This window comes from Hylobates moloch, unplaced genomic scaffold, assembly GCF_009828535.3.
Source record: "Hylobates moloch isolate HMO894 unplaced genomic scaffold, HMol_V3 SCAFFOLD_7, whole genome shotgun sequence".
Lineage (NCBI taxonomy): Eukaryota > Metazoa > Chordata > Mammalia > Primates > Hylobatidae > Hylobates > Hylobates moloch.
Genome location: NW_026652282.1, coordinates 8,631,128 through 8,658,621, shown reverse-complemented (window position 1 = coordinate 8,658,621; position 27,494 = coordinate 8,631,128).

The following is a 27,494-nucleotide window of genomic DNA, read 5'->3' as shown; positions in this document are numbered from 1 at the left end:
CATGGGCAGAGGAGCTTTCCCCATAACCATCACCACCACTCATCCCCAGAGAGTTCTACCGGCCACTGCCAATGTTCACTTAAAACCTAAGAGCTCTTCAGTCAGCTTGTAGTTAATACTGTCAGGCCTAGGGCTCACCCTTCAGGGCAGTGGGATCCTTTAGACCAGAGCAGGACAGGAATAATGTCTAAGAGCCTAAGCCTATACTCAGGGACCACAAGAGCCCACTCGGTGCTCTTCCTCACAGCGGCTGGTACCTATGTTATAAAACAAAGTCCCCTTTACTTTTTCCTCTGCTTTTCCCAAGAAGGAGTCTTTCATCGTAGCCACCACAGCTTGGAATATGCTGGGTCTCATCTGAAGCCAGCAGGTCTCAGCATCTCACCCAAGGCCCACTGTATACTACCTGGGTATCACTCTTGGTTATTCAAGGCCCAAGGTCTCTTTAGTCATCGCCAGGACTCTGTCCTTTCCTTCAGGACAGCAGGTTCCCTTCTGGCCCAGAGTGTATCTAGAAATGTTGTCCAGGAACTAGGGCCTGGAATGGGGGCCTCACAACTCTGCCCCGGTGCCCTATCCTACTATGGCTGAGCTGGTATCCAAGAGGCAAGACAAAGTCCTCTTTACTCTTGACTCTCCTCTCCTGATTTTTGGTTCTAATGACGATGTTTTTTGTGTGTAATTAGTTGTTAATATTTGGTGTTCCTGCAGGGAAGACAATCAGTGGAGGCTACTGTTTGTTCATCTTGCTCCACCTCTCTCCATTTTTTGTATTCTTAATAGTAGCCTCCTAGTGGGTGTGAAGTAGTACCTCATTTTCATTTTGGTTTGTTTCCCTAATGATTAATGATAAGGAGCATCTTTTCTTGTGCTTGTTGGTCATTTGTACATCTTCTTTGAAGAAATATCTATTCAAGACCTTTTCCCATTTTTTCATCAGGTTATATTTTTTTTGTTGAGTTGTAAGAGTATTTTTTATATTCTGGATAGTAGACCATTGCCAGATATATGACTTGCAAATATTTTCTCATGTTCTGTAGGTTGTCCTTTCACTTTCTTGAGATGATATTGAAGATGAAGCCTATAGTGGCAGACCATCCACATCAATTTGTGAGGAAAAAATTCATCTTCTTCATGCCCTAATTGAAGAGGACCAATGATTAACAGCAGAAACAATAGCCAACACCATAGCTATCTCAATTTGTTCAACTTACACAATTCTGGCTGAAAAATTAAAGTCAAGCAAACTTTCCACTCTGTGGGCAGCAAAACTATTGCACCCAGATCAGCTGCAGACAAGAGCAGAGCTTTCAATGAAAATTTTAAACAAGTGGAATCAAGATCCTGAAGTGTTTCTTTGAAGAATTATAACAGGAGAATGAAACACGGCTTTACCAGTATCATCTTGAAGACACAGTACAATCAAAGCAATGGCTACCAAGAGGTTGAAGTGGTCCAGTCAAAGCAGGTGTGGACCAGTCAAGAGCAAAGGTCATGGCAACAGTTTTTTGGGAATGCTCAAAACATTTTGCCTGTTGATTTTTTGGAGGGCCAAAGAACAATAACATCTGCTTATTACAAGAGTGTTTTGAGAAAGTTAGCCAGAGCTTTAGCAGAAAAACGCCCAGGAAAACTTCACTGGAGAATCCTTCTGCAACATGACAATGCTTCTACTCACTCTTCTCATCAAACAAAGGCAATTTTGGGAGTTTTGATGGGAAATCATTAGACGTCCACCTTACAGTCCTGATTTGGATCCTTCTAACTTCTTTTTGTTTCCTAATCTTAAAACATCTTTAAAGTGCATTCACTTTTCTCCAGTTAATGTAAAAAAGACTACATTGGCATGGTTAAATTCCCAGGACTCTCAGTTCTTTAGGGATGGACTAAATGGCTGGTATCATCAATTACAAAAGTGTCTTGAACGTTTTTTAGTATAGGTGCTGCTGAAGCGAGCACATGTCTTGAACTCTATATATGTTACGTTGAGAAATAAAGTTAATATTTTTTATTTTTATCTTTTAATTCCACGAACTTTTTGAAGTCCTCTTGTATTTTGGGCCAGGAATTTTACTGTAAAACAGCAATGAACAGCAGGAGTCACAGTGGATGTGACACCTGTTTTCACGGAACTTACAATCCACAGTAGGAGGGGAAGAAAGTATTTATTATATTCTCTGTATGACCTTAAATACGATAAATATATTGAACAATCCTTCTGATGAAAATGACTAAAATGCTGAGTTAAATTATGAAAAAGAAAATAGGCTTTATAATGTTTCACTGAGCTAGCATGAAAGTAAAAAAATCCAGAGGGCAAAATTGAGTAAAAGCAGAAATCCCAAGAGGTAAGTAAGCAGCAAAGTCAACTTTATCCTCTCAGGATTCTGCTAAAAGCAAAAGATCCTGAAATTCTGTGGCGGTACAGTAAAGAGGAGATAAAGACAAGGATCCATCTAAGGCAGACAATGTAATGGAAGTGTACTAGGCCACCCTTTCACTAAGAAGCTATAACCCTTAGTGTAAATGTGAATAAAAAATGAATCTACAATGAAAGTGGAGTCAACAAATAAATATCTATCTAGACTTAAGTGTTAGATAGAGGATAAAACAATTCCCTTAAGTATGTTCCCTAAAGCTGGTCCACACATGGGTGAGCTTTCTCAATTCATGTTACCTGTGTGACATGAAAAGCTTTAAGCTGGAACTTGAATTAAGAATAACCCTGGGTTGTAGGTACTCCTAGTTGACTGATAGGAACAAGCATAAATATTTTCTGTAGAAACTAAATCTTAATCCAGACCTAAAAGAATGATGGCAAATAGGGTTCCAAGGTACAAGAGAACTAGTGAAAAATAACAAAATAGTCAAAACAACATGAGTAAGAGTCAGCAGAAACAAGACAGCAGAATCAGACCCGCTTCAGATATTAAAATCAGCAGATCCAAAATATAAAATAACTATTAAACACTTTTAACAATATAGAAGAGTAGCTTGAAAGTATTAGTAGGAGAAAGACAGCAAAATAATCATGAAACAGATTTGAAAAACAATCTTTAAATTAAAATGTAATAATTAAAATTTTAATAGATTTTTTTAAACCTTAATAGACAGATTAAACAGCAGATTTGAGATCATTTAACTATTGAGCTGAAAGACATCCAATAAAGTTATTCCGGATACAGTCCACTGGACAAAGAGTTGAAAATATGAAAATGACAAGAGACATGGTGGATAATGCAAGATGGTTTTATTCATCTAATCAGATTTAATGAGAAGAAACTAGAAAGAATGGATAGAAGCAATATTTGAAGTGCTAAATCACTGAGAGTTTTACAGAATTGTTGAAAGATATCTCAATCATACAATGTAGGAGTTTTAATGAATTCCAAGCAGAATAAATAAGAAGAAATCCATTACAAGACACATCATAGTGGAAATGTATAGCAACAAAAGAAAGAGAAGATCTCAAAAGACAGGGAAAAAAAAAGAAAAGATCATTCACCTACAAAGAACTGCAATTTGATTGATGACCGTTTTCTCAACTACAACAGCAGAAACCAGAAGATAGTGCTGAGAGAAAAGAACAATTCCACCAAGAGCACTATACCTAGAAAAATCTTTCCAAAATATAGTGAAATAAATATATTTGCAGACAAAAAAAATAGAATATACTTACAACAAATTCTCACTAAAGGAAATTCTAAAGCATAGATATTAGGCAAAAGGAAAGTGATGGAAGGTCTGAGACACAGAAAAAAGTAGTAAGAAATTTATAAAGAAGTGTAATAGACCATTGAGCACATAAAAATACTATCTAATTTGTAGAGTTACAAAGATACACCGAAAATGCTATACAGTGATATATAAGCTGAAAGGGATGAGTGGAGTGAAAGACTTCTAAGTTTCTGTTATTTGGCAGTAGTATAGCAAGAAGTTGATTAACTTTGTAACATTTACATGGTAAAACATCTGGAATTAGCAGTCAAAATAGATATAATTCATAGCTTCAAATCTAATGGAGAGCAAAAATGCATTGAGAAAATGGGGGATAAAATATATCATTCCAAACAAAAAGAATAACACATAAATGCATAATAAAATGATAAAACAATCAAAGTATATCATTAATAAAAATAAATATGATAGACCATACTTGCTTGTTAAAAAGTGAAGTATGTCAGACAGAATTGAAATCAAGTCTTGTACATCTAGGCACAGCTAAAACATAAGAACATAGAAACTGGTCAGAGAATTAGAAATTAAAAGAGTATAGCTACATTAATATCAGACAAGATAGACTTTAAGGAAAAAACAGGCAATCCTGGTATTAAAAAAGATTCACTACATGAAGAGAAAAAGATCAACACATGATTTGGGCAAAACAATTCTAGCCTAATAATAATATAATGGCTAAAATTGAGCATCAAAAGATATTAAGCAAAATTGACAGAGCCTTAAAGAGAAACTGACAATTCTATTACATTGACAGATATTAATATTACCTCTCTTAATTATTGATAGGTCAAATAGACAAAAAATTCAGGAATAAAGATAACTTGAATATCATAATTATCAAGCAAATATAGAATATCATACTCAACAACTGGAAAATACACTTGGAACATTTAAATGTATCCATGCTAGGATCATACACACTGTTTTCCAAGGCTATAGGTTGGCAATTTTTTTCTATAAAAGGCCAGATATTAGATGTTTGAGGCTTTGTAGGTCAGATATTCTCTCTTATAACTACTTGGTGCTGCTGGTGGTGTAGCCTGAAAGTTGCCATAGGAAATAAGGAAGCAAACTAGTGTGGCTGATTTCTAATCAAGCTTTACAAAAACTACAATGGCCCAGGGGCAGTAGTTTGCTGACCTATGTCTTAGCTTTTGGACAATTATTTTAAAAACCAGTAACAAGGATAACCAGAAAAAAACCATGTCTGGAAGTTGTGAATTACATGTAAGCAATATGTCAAAGAAACCACAATGAAAATAAGAAAATAATTTAGAATGGAATGAACATGGCAATCCTACAAAACAAAACTTTTGAGATTAGTTTAGGTTGATAGTTAAATGAGCATGTTCAATTTGTGAAAACTCATCTAGTTGTAAAGGTATGACATGCTCATCATCCTATATGTATATTATGTTTCATTTAAAAGTGTAGAAAAGGTAAAAATCTAAGGGATAGAAATATAGTCGTACTTAGAGGGAAATTCACAGTCTAAAATACTTACCTTAGAAAAGAACAACCTAATTTATTCAGCTAATTAACAAAATTAAGAAGTTAGAGGGGAAAATATCAGAAACCCATATGTTGAAATTGGGAAGGAATAAAAATCCCAATTAATGATATAGAAGACAAACCAAAAACGGATCAAAGCAATAAACAGGTCCTTTGAAGAGATTATAAAACAGACAAATATCTGACAATATAAATAAAGAGAGAAAACAAGTAAGAAAGCACACATTTTAAAATATTAGGAAAAAAGAAGGCCTTAAACGTGCTGCAGAGATAAAAGAAATAAGAGTATTTCATGAACAGTTTTATGCAAACGTTTGAAATAGATTAGATGAAACTGACAAATTCTTGCATAAATACAACCCAACAAAATACTCACATACAAGTTTTTTTAATGTTTTAAAAATTTAAATAGTCCCATAAATATAAACAAAATTGAAGCAGTGGTTAATCTTCCACAGTGACAAAATGAGGATGAGACAGCATAAATCCACCACATACACATGTGCGTACACACACATTAAGTATTAAAGACTTAAATTTGAAAGGACCAGAAACCTTTAGCAAATAGAGAAAAGCTTTATGACTTTGGGTATGGAGAATTTCCTAAATAAGATATAAAACATAAAGGAATATTTGGATGAATTCATTTATAGTAAAATAAAGAACTTCTATTTATCAGAAGTCACCCAAAAGAGAGTAAATATATAGACCACAAACCAGAAGTAGACATAAGCAACATATAGAGGAGACAAGGACTTATTATCCAGAATATATGCACAAATCCTCCAAATCAATAAAATGACAACTAGATAGAAAAATACACAAGACATGAATAGACATTTCAGAGGGGAACAAATCCTACTGACCAATAAACATATGAAAAGATGCTAACCTTTATTAGTATCCAGGAAATAAAAATTAAAACCACAATGAAAAATCATTTCATGCCACTAAATTGGCAAAAATTAAAAATTTGGATAATGCCAAGCATCAATGAGGTATAGAGTAATGAAAGTTTCATCCAACAGTGATGTGAACCAAAAGGAACACCGCTACTTGGCATTAATTAGTTAACTTGCACATGTTCCCAGTCTATGATCCAGCAATTCCAGTCTTAGGTATAAGACAAGCAGCAATGCTCAGAAGACCATTATTCATAAGAAAAGAACAAATAGGGAACAAACATCTATTAACTGTAGAATGACTAAATATATTAATTTGATACATCATCCTGGATGAATCCCAAAACATAACCTTGACCAAAGAGACAGAACTAAATGGCATATTTTCTAGTGATATATACCTATGTATTAAGACCATAAAAAACAGCAAGACAATTTTTTTTTTTTTTTTTTTTGAGACGGAGTCTCGCTCTGTCGCCCAGGCTGGAGTGCAGTGGCGCAGTCTTGGCTCACTGCAAGCTCCGCCTCCCGGGTTCACGCCATTCTCCTGCCTCAGCCTCTCCGAGTAGCTGGGACTACAGGCGCCCGCCACCACGCCCGGCTAATTTTTTTGTATTTTTAGTAGAGACGGGGTTTCACCGTGGTCTCCATCTCCTGACCTCGTGATCCGCCCACCTCGGCCTCCCAAAGTGCTGGGATTACAAGCGTGAGCCACCGCGCCCGGCCACAGCAAGACAATTTTAACATGAAATTCAGGGAAATGGCCACTGCTGGGTGGACAAGAAGTGGTACTTGGGGAGTGGCATGAAGGAGACTTCAAAAGTACTGGTGCTAGTCTATTTCTTCATCTGGGTGGTGGGTACACGGGTTTTTACTTTACTTTTCCTTCTTTAAACTGTACTACCCTATACATTCTTTTACATATATGATATATTTTACCATAATTAATTTTTAAAGGTAGTAATAATTACAAAAGTGCTTAGCGCTACAAAGTATAAGGTATTAGGGCATAAACAGGGACCTATCCTAGTGTGAGTTGTTGGGGGCAGGGTCTGGAAAGGGGAAAAAGGGAGCATTCCAGTTCTATACACACCGAATTTCTGAAAACAATGAAAAAGCGTGACCCTAATTTGAATTAAGATCTTAAAAGATGTTCTTTTCTTTGGTCCCCTAAATTTCTAATTGCTTCAAAGTAAAGTTTCGTATTGTCGGGCATGATTTGTTCTCTACAAACACTCTACTCATTAAGATTCCATTTTCCTAACAGCCCTGACTTATAGTGCTCATAATAACCATTTCATTACTTCAGTGATTCAGTTTAGAGTTCTCCTACAGTAATTACCAGAAGGATTTTTTTCTTCCCCTCTAAGACAAGTAGCATATATTCTTTGAATTGGTTTTCAATGCCAAATGTATTTTGTTTTTTTTTTAAGCAGGCGAAATGCCCTAGATATTTCAATCTTGCTAAAGCAGATATGCTGCAGTATTCTTGGATATAGTTCTTGTAAACCAAAAATAAATTCTAAGGCCCCCCAACCATCTGAATGGACTTCCTCCTCAGCCAGGGAACTTTTTTTTTTTTTTAAGACGGAGTCTCGCTCTGTCACCCAGGCTGGAGTGCAGTGGCGCAATCCCGGCTCACTGCAAGCTCCGCCTCCCGGGTTCACACCATTCTCCTGCCTCAGCCTCCCGAGTAGCTGGGATTACAGCTACCTGCCACCACACCCGGCTAATTTTTTGTATTTTTAGTAGAGACAGGGTTTCACCATGTTAGCCAGGATGGTCTCGATCTCCTTACCTCGTGATCCACCCACCTCGGCCTCCCAAAGTGCTGGGATTACAGGCGTGAGCCACCGTGCCCGGCCGCAACTTTTAAAATTTAACCCAAGAGACTGGTTCAGGCCATGATGGGAAGTGGGGGTCGGACATGCCTCATTATACCTCTCCAGCATTAACATCAACACAGACTTTAAGTCTGAAAAGAAACATTTTACAACCTGTTCTCTCTGAAGCCTGCTACCTGAAGACTTCCTCTGAAAATAAGAAAACTTTCTTTTCCACAATCCTTTATCTTAACCCAGACATTTCCTTTCTACTGATTCCAGGTTTTTAGGTTAAAGTCAACCAATTATTAACCAAAAAGTTTTAAATCTACCTATAGCCTGGAAGCTGCCCCTCCCCCAAACCCCCAACCCCAGCTTCCAGTTGTCCTGCCTTTCTGAACTGAATCAATATATTTCTTAAATGTATTTGATTGAGGCCGGGCGCGGTGGCTCATGCTTGTAATCCCAGCACTTTGGGAGGCCAAGGCGGGCGGATCACGAGGTCAGGAGATTGAGACCACAGTGAAACCCCGTCTCTACTAAAAATACAAAAAAAAAAAAAAATTAGCCGGGCGTGGTGGCGGGCACCCGTAGTCCCAGCTACTCGGAGAGGCTGAGGCAGGAGAATGGCGTGAACCTGGGAGGCAGAGCTTGCAGTGAGCCAAGACTGCGCCACTGCACTCCAGCCTGGGCGACAGAGTGAGACTCCGTCTCAAAAAAAAAAAAAAAAAATGTATTTGATTGAAGTCTCATGTCTCCCTAAAATGTATAAAACCAAGCTACACCCCGACCACCTTGGGCACATGTTTTCAGGACCACCTAAGGGCTGTATCACAGGCCATGGTCACTCACATTTGGCTCAAAATAAATCTCTTCAAACATTTTACAGAGTTAGACTCTTCTCATCAACATTCTCTTCTCACATTCCCATTTAATATGATTTCACATATCCTACCCTTTTAAAAAGAGATAGTCAACCCCTTTTAAATCACAGGGAAGGACTTCAGCCTTGGAGCTTTCCAGGAGGAATAATGGCATCAGATTGTTCTCAGTATGCATCAGAGCACCAGGGAATAAAAATAGGTACACTGATAGATCCTTGATACCACCATTGTATAGTCATAATGACTACATCAGAATAATTTTTAAAAGCAAATTTACACAAATGCAGCCATTTGCTCAGTTTGTTTTCCACAGTTCCACTTTTTAATAAGCAGCAGCAACATGTATCAATCTAAATGCCTTTTTAACTTTTATTAAAAAACTCATTGTACATGAGAGAAAATACTATTTGCTTGGTAGTTGGGTATAATTTACCCGACTGTTTCCTTGAAGCAGAAATTATACTTTAAAAAAAAACCAAACAAATAAGCAAAAGCCCTTCTTCAATAAATATGATCCCATGCAATGGAAAATTAAAATAAAAATCAGATGCATTTTTTTTAAAAAAAGAACAAAACAAAATGAAAATGATCAAAGAGTTGGTCCCATCAAAACTGATGAGTCATGGCAAATAAGGAAGAAAGAACTAGATCTAATAAAGGCTGCTGAATCACAGCCATTTGGGGGCTCTTTTTGAGTAATGTTAATCTCTTAAATTGGCTAGCCATTGGTAATTTGTTTGATGTTAATTCTCATAAAGAGATAACTTGAATGGCAATGGGCTTGTTTGAAACAAAACAAAAGTGTGTGATCTGAAGAATTGCATTATAATTGATCAACTGATCTAATATTTAAAACTATGGCTTCCAATTCTTTGAACAATTGTAATTAACACATTCAAAGGGTCAACCAGATTGATGTCATTGCCAGAAAATTAGGTTTTCCTTCTTATTTAAATAAAAATCAATTTATTGATCAAGACAACAGCTTACCTGAAAATGGATGTGTAATCGAGAGTGCTATGTTTTAAAGGGACTTTTGTTGAAAAGGAAGACCATGCCAGAACATCAAAGCTGCATGATTTTTTAAAAGAAAAACAATAGCTTTTAGAGGAAATACTTTCAGCTACCACACTCATCACTATCAAGAGGCCAGTAAGCCCAATTTTTTTTATTTCCTTACTTTTTCATGGGAATTTGTCTTTAATTTTTGTGTATGTGATAAGCTACAGGTTATTCGGATACTTCTATTGCAGAATCTAAAATCTCAGGCCAGAAAATAGCTTGAGAAGAATCCACTCCCCCATTTCAATGTCAGGGAAATCCAGGATTAATGGGAGAAAAGAGGTTCAGTCAGAGACAGAGTGTTCAAGAGCACCAAGGATAGGAAAATCTAAAAGCCTTCCTGTCCCCAAACTGCTCTCCCACGTACCTGCCACAACATCGAAAATTCCCAGTGTAAAAGAATCTCTGTTTTGAATGGTAGCTTTTTTTCTGGAGACCCCTGTTAAAATGCAAATGTCTTGTAACAGGTAGGATACTAATCTATACCCATCCATTAACTTCAATAGTAGCTGGCATTACACATAATTCAGCAAATAAATAGCAGCTCTTTGATTTAAGCCTCACTTTATAGACATGGGTTTTTCAGGGAAAGCACTTAAGAAGCTGTAACTTTCTTTGAGGCTCTATGCCCTCCAACAGGTAAGTGGACAGTAAATGACAGTTGTTCCTGGGGCTGTGCCGTGTGCAGTCTCTAGGTAGAGTTCAATTTTCCCCTCTATCGTTTATATTTTTAACTAAGAATTACACCTGTCCTCATTCTCATTACTCACCAGAAATAGAATTATTTTCATGCAGTAATGCAAAAAAAATTTAGTTATCTTCAAATGAAAAAAGAATAAAATTTTCATAATGAGGCAATAGTAGGTAGACTGTTCAGAAAGCAAGTATTAATAATTTCTACTCCCCATAGTTATTTTGTTGCAATTTATCAAACTCCTCGTATGTGTTTGGTGTTCTTATGCTAGATGTTCTATATGTTTTAAACTTTTTCAACAATCCTGCAAAGAAAGGTAGAATTGTATCAGTTTTATGGATATGGAAACTAAAACTCAAAGATAATTTTCCAAAGCCCCAGTGTGTCTGATTGCAGTGCCTGCAAATTTTCCTGATAGCATGCTTTATTCCATATTCAAAATGATATCACCTTCTTTGGATTAAGACTCAAACAACAGAAAATTCTAAACCTAGGTCCAAGTCTCACCGATTTGCAGATTCTTGCCCTTGCTCTCTGTAAGTCTCTACCCTCCTTTGTGATATGATTTATGTTCAGAGTCATTCATGCCCATCAGGCTCTATGAAAGAACAGAGAACAAATGGTAAAATCCCAGCATCCCAGGCCAACAGCCTTGTTTTCTGACTCCTGCTCACCCTTTTGACTTAAGCTGACCTCCTTCTGTTGCTTTCCTGCCCCCCCCAAAATCCTCAGGAACTCTTTGCTCCTCAGCCCTAGCATATCAGGAAAACCAGGGCTCCTCCATTAACCCTTCTCACTCTAGCTTCTTTGACTCAGCGGACTTCATCATTCCTGCCCAGCCTTGCCCTGCTTCCACCCACACCACAGAAGTCTACCTGGGTCAACAGCTTCTGGGTTTGCAGCTGACTCTCTCAATGACCTTCTGTTTCTACTCCAGCCACAAGCTCTCCTTTCATAATAACTTCAGATTTCCAAGGAACCACACACAAGGCTGAATGTCCTACACTCATCAACAGCACATCACTGGCTAAGAAAAAAAGATATTCTCCTTAGTAAAGCTGTTTATATGGCTGACGCCCCATATCTTCTGCTTTACTTTTTTCATACCTCTTAAACTCCTGGGAATCATCTGGTTTCTGATTATTGCTTTGGGCTTTTGTCTTAGTTGCCTTAGTGTTACCATAAAGGAATAGCTGAGGCTGGGTAATTTATAAAGAAAAGAGGTTTACATGGTCATGGTTCTGCTGGTTGTACAAGAAGCATGGTGCCAGCATCTGCATCTGGTGAGGGCCTCAGGCTGCTTCCACTCATGGCAGAAGGTGAAAGGAAACAGACATGTGCAAAAATCACATGGCAAGAGAGGAAGCAAGCGAAAGAGGGGGAGGTGCCAGGCTCTGTTTAACAACCAGCTCTCACGGGAACTAACAGAGCAAGAATGCATTACTGTGAGAACAGCACCGAGCTCTCCCTCATAGGAGAGTTCTGCTCCCATGACCCAAACACCTCCCGTCAGGCCCCATCTCCAGTATTGGGGATCAGATTTCAACATGAGGCTGGGAGGACAAACATCCAAACAATAGCCATATTGAACCTCTTTCTTAGCTGTTTCCTATCTCCTGACTTTGATTTTTTCTCTGCAAATTCTTCAACTCCATGCTAAGCAGAGTTCCACTCGAAACCACTCACTCCAGATCGCTAGGTCAAGCCTGACTCTCAGATTTAGTCCCTCCTGGGACCTAACTCTATGCTAACCTCTTTGAACGGTGCCCTGGGTCTGTTAACCCCACTCCTTCTCATCCCTGGGTGCACAACCTTCAATCATTGCCAGCAGCTGCTGAATCTAATCCTGGTTCTCTTCAAGACTTGCCACCCTTACATTTTGTGAGATTTCTGTGGCAGAAGACATATTTTCCTGCCTATTCCTTAGTGTTATATAGCACTCTTATCACCAGTGGATCTCTATTGTTCTCATTGCCCTCTTAATAAATGGTAGCTTTCTCTCTCAGTGACAAAGGAGAAGAATATAAAAGACAAAAAATGAAGAACGCTTATCAGCATAGAATCATACAGAGGCCTTCTTCCAATCAGAAGATAAGCTTTATAGTCAATTAGCTGCCTTTATCCAGATATGCTCCTGAGACAGCAGTGATTCTCAAACTTTTGCAGCTATTTAAAGCACCTGTAAAAAATTTAGATTCTGGTTCAGTAGGGGAGGGGTGCTAAGATTTTGCATTTCTAATATGCCCCCAGGTGATGCCCTGGCTACGTTAAGGTCCACACTTTGAGCAGCAAAGCCCCAGATATACAGATACCTGGAGATGGATTTATACCTGGTTTCCTTTTCAGGCAGTACACACAAAATTAGCCCTGATCTCTGATTCAGACTATAGCATCTTTCTTTGAAACATAGCATTTTATAACACATTTGAGCAAAATCAAGTGTTTTCAAACATAAAAAATGATTTCTTTATTCATAGCTATAGATGGAAGTCTGAATTAATAGACACAAAACTTGTTTCTTTCAACAAAGAGATGAAAAAGAAGAGAAGAAGCGTGAATTAGAAAGAGGCACTGAAGTGGCGGTTACTGGGCAACCAGGCAAAAATAAAGTTACTGAATTCCATTGCTGAAAGAATAGAAGAGCCCATGGGAGAGGGAGGCAAAGTCAAGCCTTCTATTTCAAAATGTTTTACTAGACCAACTCAGTAGAGGACTTTACATAATGTAGACAAATAAGAATCTTACTTGTCTATTATCTTGTGGTCTAGCAGCTTCTATGGGCCAAAACGTCTTCCTTTTTATCAACCCAAATCTTTGAGCTTTCACATAAACTAATTTATTCTTGTATACTCACAAGGCTAGGCCACTTGATTATGAATTTTTCTGGATATGGAATATAACTGAAAATGATTTCTAAATTTCTCCAATATTAATGACTAGCATTTATAAGGCACTCATTATGTGCTTTACATGTATCAATCTCATTTGATTCTGTTGACACTGCAAAGAATAGGTACTCTATAAGACCCATTTGTCAGATGAGGAAAGAAGAGTTAAAGAAGTAAGCAATGTGCCTGATGTCCTAGGAGTGAGAAACAATAGAGCCAGGATTTGAACTCAGGCATCTGACTCTAGCCCCTGTGCTTCCAAATACTACACTATCCTGTCTCTCTATTATTTCTTTTGTTCTTTTCCCCCAAACTGGACAATTTCAGTTTATTTTCTTATAAAGTTTCCCTGGAAAACTCCTCCGCAATCCTAATGAAAAGTCCTCCAATTTGGCTCAAGAGCAGAAATAGTTACCATCTGAGAACCTAGCTAGAGGGAGTACATGGAAGGGATGTACTCCTCTTGCATATCATTCTTTCATTCATATTTCATCCCGGATTATGGCTTGGATTTTTCTTCCCCAACAATTCTTACTCCTATTCAGTGTATTGGATGTCCTTTCTGAGCTAGGTATCGTTTATTAAAAATCACACGTGAATCAGGATGCTTTAGGTTACAAATTAAAAAAAAATAAAACTAGAACTGGCTTAAGTGATAAAGGGAATGTATTAACTCACATAACTGAAGAAATCTTCAGCAGGACTGTGTCAAGAACCTGGCTTCTTTTCAGCATCCTACATCACTTTGAAATTTTTGGCCACATCTGAAGCCAGCTACCCTCAGAATTGTAGGATGTTGATGACCAGGGACTTCCAGAGCCACAGTTTCCTCATTCTCACTTGAGAATAGGGGCATCTGTTCACCAAACAACCAAACAAAAGTCCTAAGCTCCACTCTGATTAAACCAACTCACCATATCACTTCCATTGTAAGAGGCATATTTTTAATATTGCAATATATCTGAAGTAAAATACATCTTACAGTTGATGTATAGTTATAATTGTTGGTTTTTTTTTCTCATTCTTTCTTAGGGCTACCTAAAATAGTGTCCCCTTCTTGGTATCTAACACTGGGACAATAGGCCCAGACCAGTCAAAAATTATCCCTAGAGCTGGCGTGACTCCAACCCTGGTAACAAATGCATTACTGCTATTTCCCATGGGGAAAGGTGGAACGCATGTTGGGAAGACAATAGAAATGTTCTTTAAACAACTGAGCACATACTAATTGGGGAAAATCTAATAGTGCAAAGTCATTCTTTTATTTATTCATTAAAATGAAAGCATTTATTGAATGCCAACTATGAGCTGATACTCTTCAAGGTGCTAGGATATAAATGATTAATGAAACACAGACCCTGCCATTGAACAGCTCACACTCTACTGATACTTACATTGTTAAATTTATATAAACATGTGTTTCCACATAAATAATAAAATTACAATATTGCAATAATTTCTGGGTAATGTTCTATGAATAATAACCAAATAATAATCAAATACAGGAAATGGTAAGGGAATAGGTAATGTTAGGCAGAATGTTACACCCAAAAAGCATTGCTGCAAGTGAAAGAAAACATGTTTCCCTGGCCCTAACAAAATCTGGCGCATGTAAGGCAGCAACTCAGACTCCAATTTTAGAGTAAGGATGGCAGGCCAGCTCACAGCTAAGACACATTCAGTGACTCACATATTTCAGAAAGACAGGAAATAAAGAAGCCCTGGAGATCAGATCATGACCTGCAGAAATGTAGGACGCCCAGTAGAAAAAACCCTGACAAATTCAGTCATGGTAACTATGTGAAACACACAAATGATCTGGAAGAGGGGGAAGAACAATTGCCAATTTCATATACTAACCACCAGATCAATACTATATTTGTTGGGGAGGCTTAAACTGGGGGACACTCAAATGGAATTGGATTGAACCACGGGGTAATTATCCAACTTCTATGAGATTCTTGGCTGGGAATAAATTTTTCTGCCTCAGCTGTGTGTAGTATGAGATAAATGACAGGCATTTGTGATCAGAGCCCCAGTGAGGTCAAATCACATTAGCAAAACTAGCAAATGCTTTAAGCAATCATCAAAACTCTTCGGGGGAAAAAATCATTTCACACAGCTGAAGGGGCAGAGATTTGCAATCAGCAGAAATTTTACTCCCAACTTGGCTTAAACATCTACTCTCTGTTTCTCTGGTGGTTCTTTTATAGTTCATATCTATGAAGAACATTCACATGCTGCAACTCACTTGGTCTTAGAGCATTATTAATTAATTTCTGTGTTTCCAACATAGTCAGTCAGTGCTGGAACCAAGTTCTTCTTCCCTGTTTTCTAGGTAGAGTCAGCGTGATTGTGTATTTGCCCCAGTGATGGTGCATGGATGCTGGACAATGGAGAGGCAAAAGAGCAATCAAAAAGCTTGCGCACATGTGGTGAGCATCTGATCTCATCCGGGAATGCAGGTCTAATGGTTGTGATCAACTATTACAAAGTACAAAGAGCCTATAAGAAGAGAAGATCACCAGGTGGACCCCAGGAAGAGACAAATGTACTACCAAAAGCTTTCCTCTTTAGCCTCTGTTGATAATCATTGCTTATTATGGGATGAAGGTACTGAGTTGAAAAGGAAATGCAGAACCTTAATAATATGCACCTTTGGAAAAGTACATACCTTTGACCTGGGTAGAAGACCCAAATTGCCTACACTCTTGGTGCCAATAGGCATCATAAAATTAGTAGTTTCCAAAAATCCAGCAAACTGCACCTGTCTCTGGTTTTGCTACAGTATCCTAGAAACCCCCAAAATGCCACGGCTACTGGAACTGAGGCTAGGAGAGGAATCTACTCACAATGGCTTATAACTGTAACTCAATAATAAGACTACTTGTATTTTGTATAGTCCAATGAGAGCTGGTGGGAGTGGAGAGAAACAAGATGAGGGGATAGGAAGAGAAAGGATAAAGCAACTCGTTAATAGTCTATGAAACGAATTATTTTGAGAGATATAAGAATGAATGCCCATGTGTCTTACATATTGTTAAATTACAAAGAAAACAATGTTTTATAAAATCATACAGATTACAGGCTTCCTGTACCTCCCTAATCCCAAATTTAGCCAGCCTTTCACCGACATGATTTTACACTTAAATTCATCAGTGGGTCTATAGCAAGACGGCCTTAGGCACCTAACAATTTGAACCTGATGATCACTGCAATTTATTTAGGCAGCTTTCAACTTAAACCCAGTTTCCAAGCTGCAAGTCAACCCCCTACAATTGCTTTAAGGCCCTTTGAAATCTTTATATATATGATTCTTTTATTCCATTATTCACATCACTGATGAAAGCCTCTCTATTTCAGATTCAAGGCCTAAGCCCATGGAAATCCACTGTTGCTTTCACTCTTAGGATGGCACTGCCCATCTGTAATGTTCTCGGAGTACACTCCTCCACAGCAGAATTTGTGACTAGTAAGTTCAGCAACTTGACCTAGTTTCAGTAAACGGGGTAGGGGCTATACTAGAGATCACCCAAGAAGATTTTCAAGGCATTCTGCCATACTAAGAAAGCTGAGAAGCAGCTCCTCCTAGCAGTCCTGTTACAGAAAGGAAATGTTGATTGCGAAATAGCCTCAGTATTTGGTCAAGTTGCCACTGACACAATACAGCTGGAGATAAGATCCAATTATCCAGGATGTTGAAGCCAAAGCTTACTACCTTCATACCTAATCATGGCCTGCCCGGGATTTGGCTTGGTTTGTTTTCAGTAATCATCTGGAAGTGACAGAAATAATTTCACTGCCTCACATAAGTGGGAAGGATGGAGTGGAGATGGTATGTAAAATAACTGCATGGCAGTGTAGCTTGTTGGTTGAGAACGGGGGTGCTAGAGCCAGGTTGCCTAGATTTAAATCTCTCTGCCAGCCATTACCCATGTGTAACTTTGGCTAAGTTATTTAATCTCTGTGCCTCGGTGTATAGCAGATGCACCTGACAGTAATAACAATGTAAACATACCCTGAGAATGACCCTGTATGGTAGATGCACCTGTCGGCAATGAAAGCATACCCTGACAATGACCCTATGGTGTAAGAAGAATGCATGTTTGGAGTTACAAGCTAAGGAATTCAGGAGTGGCCAACCCAGAGATTCATTCCTTATCTATGAGGAACATCTGAAGTCCTGGCCCATTTCATGGAATGCAGGCCATAGGGGGGATTGAGGCCCTTTGTGTGGGTTGAATGAAGGTTGCCAGGAGATGGTCGCTAGGGGGAGAGTGCTAAGCGAAAATGCCATGTAAACTGCATGCTTTTTACAAACAGTAGCAGTTCACGAGTCCAGGCTGCCACTACTGAACCACCCTGTATATAAGTCCCCTCAATAAACCCTGTGTCTCATTTGCTGGCTCTGAGACTCCTCTTTGGCCTTTCAAACATGATACCATCCCTACTGAAGTCAATAGGGGTCTGGCATGACACTTAGTTGTCTGATCTTGGACAAAAGAGAGGAGAAAATACTAGCATCTTTCAACTGGGCTGTTGCCAATATTAGCACAGTGCATGACACATAACAGTAGCTTTTATCATGAACTAGATCCAAGGCTCAAACAATGGGCTAGCAGGATCTGTGGTGAAGGGAGGTGACCTCTATCCCTTGACTTTACTGTTCTCTTTCTTTTGACCTCATTTTCCCCTCCTGCAGAAAGACTTTGGGGCTACTGGGAAAATAGCCCACTGCCCCCGCCTCCAAATCACAGATGCTGTTACTTTATGCTGCTAGAGGTGAAAGGTTCCCCAGCTGATCACAGGAAAATGGAACGCAAGACCAAGAGAAGATGAAATGAAAAGAACCGGTGGACTTATGTGGTCAAATAGACATAAAAGACAACACAAAATTCTAGATATTGGTCATCTCCCCCTAGTGGAGCTTCCTGCCAATCTTCCATTTCTTCTTCACAGAGAAAACTACAAAGACAGTGCCAATAATATCTATAATGAACAAAGCTACTCCAGCTGCCACTGGTCAGCTTCCTTAAAAAAAAAAAATCACATCTGCCTAAAAATCATCCACTTCTCCGTGTATTCTCGGTTCCTGTAAGTCCAGCTCTGCAAGCTGAAGGAAGCTGATGAGCTTTCCCTCCATTCACGAGTAAGACCAGGATCTGGTTCTGAGGGACAACAAGAGCAGGTGCTCATTGTAAAAATGCAAATAATCAGATCCTACTGTAAGGGCTCAAGGCACCAGAAATTTACAAATGCAAAAGCATATTGCTGTGAATGCATTGTGCAAATAAAAGTCACTCAATGACATGAAAAGCACAGTTCTGATTGAGGAAGTAAATTGTGACTCTAAAGCTAAACTTAAACAAAAAACAGCATCCATCAGGGTCTCACAAACACCTCGTCTTATAACAGTGCTGTACATGCAAAACAGTTCATTACACTGTACACTTTCAGTAGTAATGGCTAGGGGAGGTCTTTAGGGGAAGGAAGTCACAACATCAATATGTTTACATGGAAAGTCTTTGTACAGCCAGGAATAGTCACAAATCTGTAGTCCCAGCTACTTAGGAGGCTGAGGGGAAAGGATTGCTTGAGCCCAGGAATTTGAGACCAGCCTGGGCAATATAGCAAGATCCCATCTCCAAAAAATAAGTATATATAAAAATAGTCTTCGCACAGTTCAAACTCCAGGAAGGGAGTAAGATTTTCTTTTCTTTTCTTTTTTCTTTTTGCTGTTACCTCAGCCATGGTGAAAGAAAGAAACCTAGATAAAGGATTAAAACTCACACCCATGCCACTTACTTGCTGATGGGGTGGGTGCTAAAATTAGCATAATTCAAAGAGAATCCTCCAGTGTAATCCAAATAAGTGTGGCCACCCAGAAATGTTTAATCTATATTACTTGAAAAAGTCAGTTGCATTCATATAAGTTAGTCTCTTAAAAATAAATGAAACTGGAGATTTAAGGGATGAAACATTCAAGAGGATTTTAGATCAAAGCAAGAATCTGTGAATTAAAGAAATTGTCATTTGGCATTACTGGAAAGGTTAAATGAGGCGAAGAAAGTGATATTCAACTCAGTTTGGTTGACTTATTGATTCTGCTTAAAAATATGAGATTGGGGAGGAAATTAAAATCCTTGGATAAAACCACATTTTGGGATCAATGATTTTTTACACAACCATGTTATCTTTTCAACCCATTGCCTTGGCAAATTGAGACTTGAGGCTATGATGATGATGATGATGATAATGATAAATCTGGGCTGCTATAATAAAATACTTTAGACTGGGTCATTCTGAATCAATAGAAATTTATTGCTTACAGTTTTGGCGGCTAGAAAGTCCAAGATCGAGTTACCGACAGATTAAGTGTTTGGTGAGAGCTCACTCCCTGCTCCAAAGATGGCATCTTCTTGCTGCATTCTCACATGGAAGAAGGGTCAAACAAGCTCCTTTATTTCTCTTTCACAAGGGCACTAATCCCATTCATGAGGGTGGAGCCCTCATGATCTAATCACCTCCCCCAAAGCCCCATCCCTTAATATAACCACAATAGGGATTAGGGTTCAACATATGAATTTGGGGGGCACAAACATCCAGACCATAGCATATCATTTGATGCAAATATGTTTCCATGGCATAGAAAAGTTTCAATTAAATCTAGCCTTTGTACAGAAGCTCTTTCCCTCCAACTTGGTGTATATTTTCACTCTATTTTAAGCCTCTTGTAGGTGACTTTTATGTTTTAGATGTCTTTTATCAAGTATAGTGCTTAACAAATACTCCCTGATTGAGTCACTAAATATTAAAATATGGAGTTCAGGAAGTGTTATTCTATTGTGATAAATGTAGGAATGCTATTATTTCCCCTTTGTAGGAAAGAACTTCTTGCCTCACAAGACTATGGAACATAAAGTCGTTGCTTCTAAATGACAACCAAATCAACACACTATTCAAACTCCATACTGAGGTGGAAATAGCTAATACCGCTTTCTTTTGCATTCAGGCATTGTTTGATTTTTTTTTTTTTAATTTAAGATGCTGAGAGAGTGGAAAGCAACAGACAGGAACCATGTCCTATTGACAAAAGAATGGTGATTTCTATTCTCAACAACAATGATTAAACAGGAAGATGATTTTGCTGAACTCTCATTCTGCCAGAAATTCCAGGGACTCTTGGGGCAGTGAAACATTTACAGAATCAGACAATGAGAAGAACGTGTTCCTGGAGAACTAACAGCTTTGGAAGGATGTAAATTGATCTAAATAGGCAGAAATCATGTTTTTAGACTCTGATATGAGTTATAGTAAATTGATGTGTCATATTTCTATTAAAATCCACTTAATAAAATTATTCTGGAGTGAGGACTAAGTCACATGAAGGAATCCTTTTTAGGGGAATAAAACTAGGAAATGAAGATACTTTCATTCAGCATTTAGCCCAAATTCAACCTTAATTATTGAATGATTGCTTCAGCAAACACCCTTCTAATTAAAAGAATATCATGTAGACCTCTCCTCTTGGAAACCTAATTTGGAAAATAGGGCATGTGGTAGGCAGAATAATGTCCCCCCATCTACCAAGATGTCTATGCTCTAATTCCTGAGAACCTGTGAATATGTTATGTTACATGGCAAAGGAGAATTAAGATTGCAGATGGATCAAATTCGCTAATCAGGTGACCTTACACTAGCCTGGGTTATCCAAGTGAGCCTAATGTAATCACAACAGTCCATAAAACTAGAAGAGGGAGGCAAAAAAGAATCAAAGAAATGGTAGTGTGAGAAAGCCTACTATCATTGGCTTTGAAGATGGAGGAAGGATGCCCAAGCCAAGGAATGTGGGTTGCCCACTAAAAGCTGGAAAGGGCGAGGAAATAGACTCTCTTCTAGAGCCCTCAGAAAGAGATGATGCCATGCTGACATCTCAGTTTCAGTCTAGTGAGAATCATTTCAGACTTCTGACCTCCAGAACTGTAAGATAGTAAATTTGTGTTGTTTAAACCACCAAATTTGTGGTAATTTGTCCTATCAGTAATAGACAATGGACACAGGACATAATCTTAAATAGAGAAATAAAAATCTACAGTAATAACTATCTAGTACCCAATGATAGAGACCATACATTTCATATTAGTACTCTGAGACAGTGTCTCAATTCTCCTTAAGGGTCTAGAGATTTGTAAGACCGTTGGCAGTTCCCAGACAGGACACTGTGGGAAGTCCTACTATATTTGATCTGTAGTGCAGGTAACTGGTGTCAAAGCCATGAAGAACATTAGTAGAACGTTATAGTGGAGTGTCTTAAAAACACTGAATACTGGCCGGGTATGGTGGCTCACGCATGTAATCCCAGCACTTTGGGAGGCCAAGGTCAGGAGATCGAGACTATCCTGGCTAACACAGTGAAACTCTGTCTCTACTAAAAATACAAAAAAATTAGCCAGGTGTGGTGGTGGGCACCTGTAGTCCCAGCTACTCGGGAGGCTGAGGCAGGAGAATAGCGTGAACCTGGGAGGTGGAACTTGCAGTGAGCCGAGATCGCGCCACCACACTCCAACCTGGGCGACAGAGCGAGACTCTGTCTCAAACAACAACAACAACAACAACAACAAAAGCACTGAATCCCAATCCCAGACTCAGATTCTGATTCAAGTAGTTCTGAAGTGGGAGCCCAGCATTTTGCATTTCTGAAAAGCTTGTCCCCACCTCTATGTGTAGGCAGCTGAGTTTGAGAAACATGTGCTAGGAAACCTTTTGTGGCACATCTAACCAAATTAGAGCAACTCGGGAGCAAATCAATGAAGTGTTTGTTCATCTTTAAAAACAAATGGCTGGACTACATTATCCCTAGGGAATTTTTTCACCTATATAGTCTGTGAGTCCCTGAGTTTGACCTGCATTCTGCCTCCTATCAATCCCCTACCCCCAAATTTCCCTTATAATCTGTCAACTTACTCCTGTTGTGATTCCCCAGAATTGCTCTTGCCCTTTGTCTTAGGCTTGCCAATTTTAACCTAGCCTTTCCCCACTTTTGTAAAGAAAATATCTGTCAGATCCAGCACAAACTGGCTTGCCCATGCATCTCTGCCCTGAGCTTTCTGTTCTACTCGTCTTCAATTAATATGTTCAAGCATTAGTTCTTGTCAGTTTCATCTCACTTGCTGGGTAGGAAATAGTTGGCCAGTAGACCAGCAATCATTGTCTTTCTTAAAAAGATTGGATGAATAAATTTATTTGAAAACATGCTAATGACAGACCTCTTGGCAAACAAACTAATGGCTGGTGGGAGATTCCTTATCTGTAGATTATTTTAGCAGGATGTGCCTGGTCTGTTTAGGATTGCTTATGGCAAACAGGACTGAAATCTACTAATTTATAGGACATGGAAATGTCGTCTATGCCATATAAGATAAAAATGTTTTATGTCCAAAACATTTCCCTACTGTGTAACTACTGTAGGAGCAGACATCAGTTGGAGCCTCATATGTTAAATCTGAAACAAAGTACACCCTACACAAGAATATGCATGAGGACATGAGTGAGTGGCTCCAGCCCTCTCCATGTATCACCTGTGCTTCACAATTATTTGTATTTTTGAAGTTATTAAGATCTCCGATTCATGTGAGTCTGATTTAACATTTCTTTCCTTTGTGTTATTTCACTTGCCCACCCTAGTATACACATTGAAAGAAATTTGATCAATGAAAATAAGAAAGGTATTGCAAGAAAGAGCAATGGTACAAATTCTCATTATTAGTGGTGGTGATGAGGGGTTAGTAGGAGGGAGATAATGAAACCAAGTCAGCTGGATGTGTTATATGTGTATAACAGGGTAACAAAAGAAAATAGATCACATTTAAAATAGAAGAGATTGTGCTGAGAATCCAACCCCACCCCAAAAGGAGCTATGCCAGGTAAGTTATTGTTATTTAGCTAAAAACCAACCCTTCCAGATTCTGCTCTGTGGTACTGGGGCTGGGACTCTGTGTACTACATGTCTGCTTTGCTAGCTGTTCCCTGATAGCCTCTTTCAATAGGAGGCACTAGAGGGAAACTGAAAGTCAGGAGGAGGAAGACAACAGAACCTGCTCCTTCCAGTTTTGCTTTTCTGAAGGCAGGGTGTCAACATGCAGTTCCTGTGCATGCCACCTCAGTAATGCTTCATCGCTGCAGCAGCAGGAGTTTGTTCCTATGGCTGAGCAGTGCCCCTCCTCAAAGGTGTGGGTCTCAGAGACACCAGCTGCTATTGGTTTGAATGCATGCGTTTCTCTAAAATTCATATGTTGGAACCTAATACCCAATGTGATAGTGTTAAGAGGTGTGAACTTTTGGGAAATGATCAAGTCATGAGCACTCTACCCTCAGGAATGGAATTAGTGCTTTCATAAAAGACATTGAAGGGAACATCCTAGTGCCCCTTTTCCCTTCTGCTCTTCCTGCTCTGTGAGGATACAACCTTTGCCCCTTCTACCATGTGAGGATGTGGCAAGAAGCACCATCTATAAGCACATCTATAAGCACAGAGCAAGCCCCCACCAGACACCAAATACTTTAGACTAGGTAATTTATAAATAATAGAAATTTACTTCTCACAGTTCTAGAAGCAGGGAAGCCCCAGATCAAGGCAAATCTGCAATCTAAAGTATTTTGTTACAGCAGTAGGAATGCACTAAGACAGCAGCTTTATGAGAGGTCTTCCTTTAGTTTCTAAGCTTTAATAATTCCAACGTCTTCCCTTTTGTCCTTCGGCCTTAGAGGTTGTAGTAGCTTTTAGCAATGGCTACCTCTGCTATGGTTAATAGCAGTGGTTAATAACCTTTCATTTAACTAAAAATTCTTTTTTTTTTTTTAACATTAAAGCTCCGTTCAGAATTTTTGTGGAAGAAGGCCTGGGAAATAGATCATGAAAAGGAGTACTCTAATCCCCTACGGTTTGGGTGTTTGACTCACACTCAAAATCTGAAAGGTGACAGTTGAGCTGGCTAATTTCTTTGAAGGTACTGCATAGTGAAGGGGCTTATTGAGATGGATCTGAGCTCTCAGTGTCTGTCACAAAGAATAATGCAGAAGTGTTTCCCAGGGACCAGGTGTCAGCTCTGTATGAGGGTGAGCTGATATGGCATTGCTTTAATCCAACCCAAGAGGACTACTAAAAGGGGCAAACAGATCTTAGCAAAGAAAAGCTGGAGTTATTTCTAGATTCCTTGGGACTGACAAGAACAGATAAAAATTCCCATGATATGAAGAATCAACTTTCCATCCCTGCCAAGTGAGGACACCAAGGCTAGAGCACTCTGGCAGTACAATCAAGTAAGAATTTTCTTGCCTCCTTTCGTCTTCTTTCTTTTCACTCTAAAGGAATCGGAAACCATGGTTAGCAATTTGAGAGAGGAGGAGAAGCTCCAGAAGAGGAGAGAGAGTAAAAGCCAATCATGTACCATTCTCTGGCTGTAGACATCCTGCTTCCAGTAGGCCCAACTTCAGGGTTTCATAGTATGGCACCAAACATTTTAATTAATGAATTAATCTAGTACCTTGCAACCTGAAATGACTATAGAAATTTGTACTATCAAAGAGCAGTTAGAAAATTCCAAGGACAAGAGAAAAAAATATCTCCACAGAACAGATTTAAAGAATGAAGGCAGCAAAACTAAAATTGCTTTATAATTCCATCCCCTAGGTCCTTCTTGTTTCCAATACTGGTTATAAGCGGTCTTGTTTCCAATACTGGTTATAAGCAGATAATCAAAGAAAAATAAAGTAAGAAGTTAAATAGGGTTTTGATTACCAAGCTAAGAAGTTTGGACTCATCCCTTAAGTCAATAGGAAATAAATTCAATTTAACTCAAATATGTATAGAACATTGTGCCAGGTTGTGAGGATATAAAAATGAATAGAACCGGGTTGCTTCCATGGAGGTAGCAGATATATACATACAGTTGAATTCAATATACTGACGAATGTTATGATCAAGATATGCATCAGGTGCAGAGTGAATGGTGCACACAAGGCAGAATTTTATAAACTGCAGGATTAAAATAGAGATTAAAGACAAAATAAATCCATAAGGAGATATGGCACATATATCTTTGTATTATAGGATATGTAAATCTTCAAATATCCATGTGGAAGTCAAAATTCTTAACTATACTTTGAGCCAAAAGAATCTTTAAAACATTGCATCAGGAAACTGAGGTAACTGACAATGATTTCAACATATCAGCCCCTGATATGAATCTCTGATGCATCTGAGTTTCAAGCTGCTTCTCAGGTCCTCTTTGGCAGCAATGCATGGCCTTCCCAATGACAGAGCGAATATGATGACACCCAAAGGAGGAAGCAGCTGGCAACCAATCAACCCCAGGTGAGAAAGAATTTGACTTATTTTTCAGCCTTTAAAATCCAAATGGTTCTTGGCAACACACATGCACACAAGCTGGAAAGGAAATCTGGAGGGAGGAGCAGGGAGGGGAAGCATAGGAAATCCTAACTGCTCCACAAGAAAGTAGTTTGGTATTGACAATAATTCCCCAACATTGTAATAATTAGTGCTGTGATATGCTGGGCTTGTTCTGGGATACACACCCCAGCTGCTGGAAAGGCTAACACATCTGCTGCTTGCTGTGTATGTTGTTCCTTCTTAACACTGACAGATTAGGGTTTCTTGGATCCATCTTGTGATGCCCCATCATTTGAAACACTTGAGCCACCAACAGAGCTGTTTTTAGCATCACTGATCACTGTTTGCTGAGGTAGTTTTTCCCCACCATGAAAAAAACAGGAGATGGAGCATATGTCAACTAAGGGCATTTATATCATAAGAAATAAAAATAAAATTCGAAGTCCTCAAACTGATTGAATGGACTCCCTCTTGGCCAAGTGGACCACAGAGAAACCTGAGAAGCTGACAGGTTGGGAGGTCAGAAATGCCTAGTTATAACCACCCCTCACTAACTGCCATTAGGCTTCCTTCCCTAAGGGTTAAACAGAAACCAGCCCTTTCAAAAGGCTCCACCACTGATATCAACCATATCAACCAACCACCTGACTGCTGCCCTTCTGCAGTTTCAACACAACAACCCACCAGCATTCCTTCCTGAAAAGGGCCTCCCATTATGGAATGGTTCTAGCCAATCTATTGAGGACATGCAGTGAGGAGATTCATGTCCTCTGATTCACCTTTTGATGTCAGATGGCCAAAAACTCCACACTTGGATGGTGCTAACGCCGCCATTCTTTGTACATGGGACCCCTGAAGGGACATGACACTCCATTGCACATGACATACACGTTTCTCTTTTCATAAATAACCATGGCTCCTCCTGAATATGTATATTTGGCCACCCTGCTCAGCATAAATTCCTGTTCTCTTTACCCACTGCCTTGAAGTGTCTGTTTCTAGCTTCTGGCCAGAGGCTACACTTCCCAGTCTGCCAGAATGGCCTCCCTGCAGGCTGCAACCCTTTATAAGAAATAAAGCTCTCCCTTCAAAATTTATCAATCTTGTCATTCTTCAGTTGACATCTTTTCCAGAAAGCATCTGTGGTGGGAACAAGATGTGCCTGCTTCACTTATGGAAATAACTTTAAAAAATACAACCTGCAATAATAAATAGTTTGGGCTTTCTTTTAAGATTTCAGGATACACCCTCATTGTGATTTTTGGTTTTGGTAGGGTTTTTTTTTGGCATCATGATTTAATAAAACTCAGTGGAGTCCAAACATAACTACCAAACACATCCTATGTTGGTTTTTTGTAGAAAATAAAATGTGACCCTCTGTATTGTATTGTTCGTATACTATCACAAAATGCATCTTTCTAAGGTGATTCTAATGTTAGAATTAGTTCCAAATTTGCGGTGGAGGGAAAAGCTATATTAAAGTATATTAGTGTGATGTGAGTATCTTAGGGATCTAAATATTATAAAGAAGATAATGGGTCCTATCACCATCCAACAAGTCACTTGTTAAATAAAATTTAGA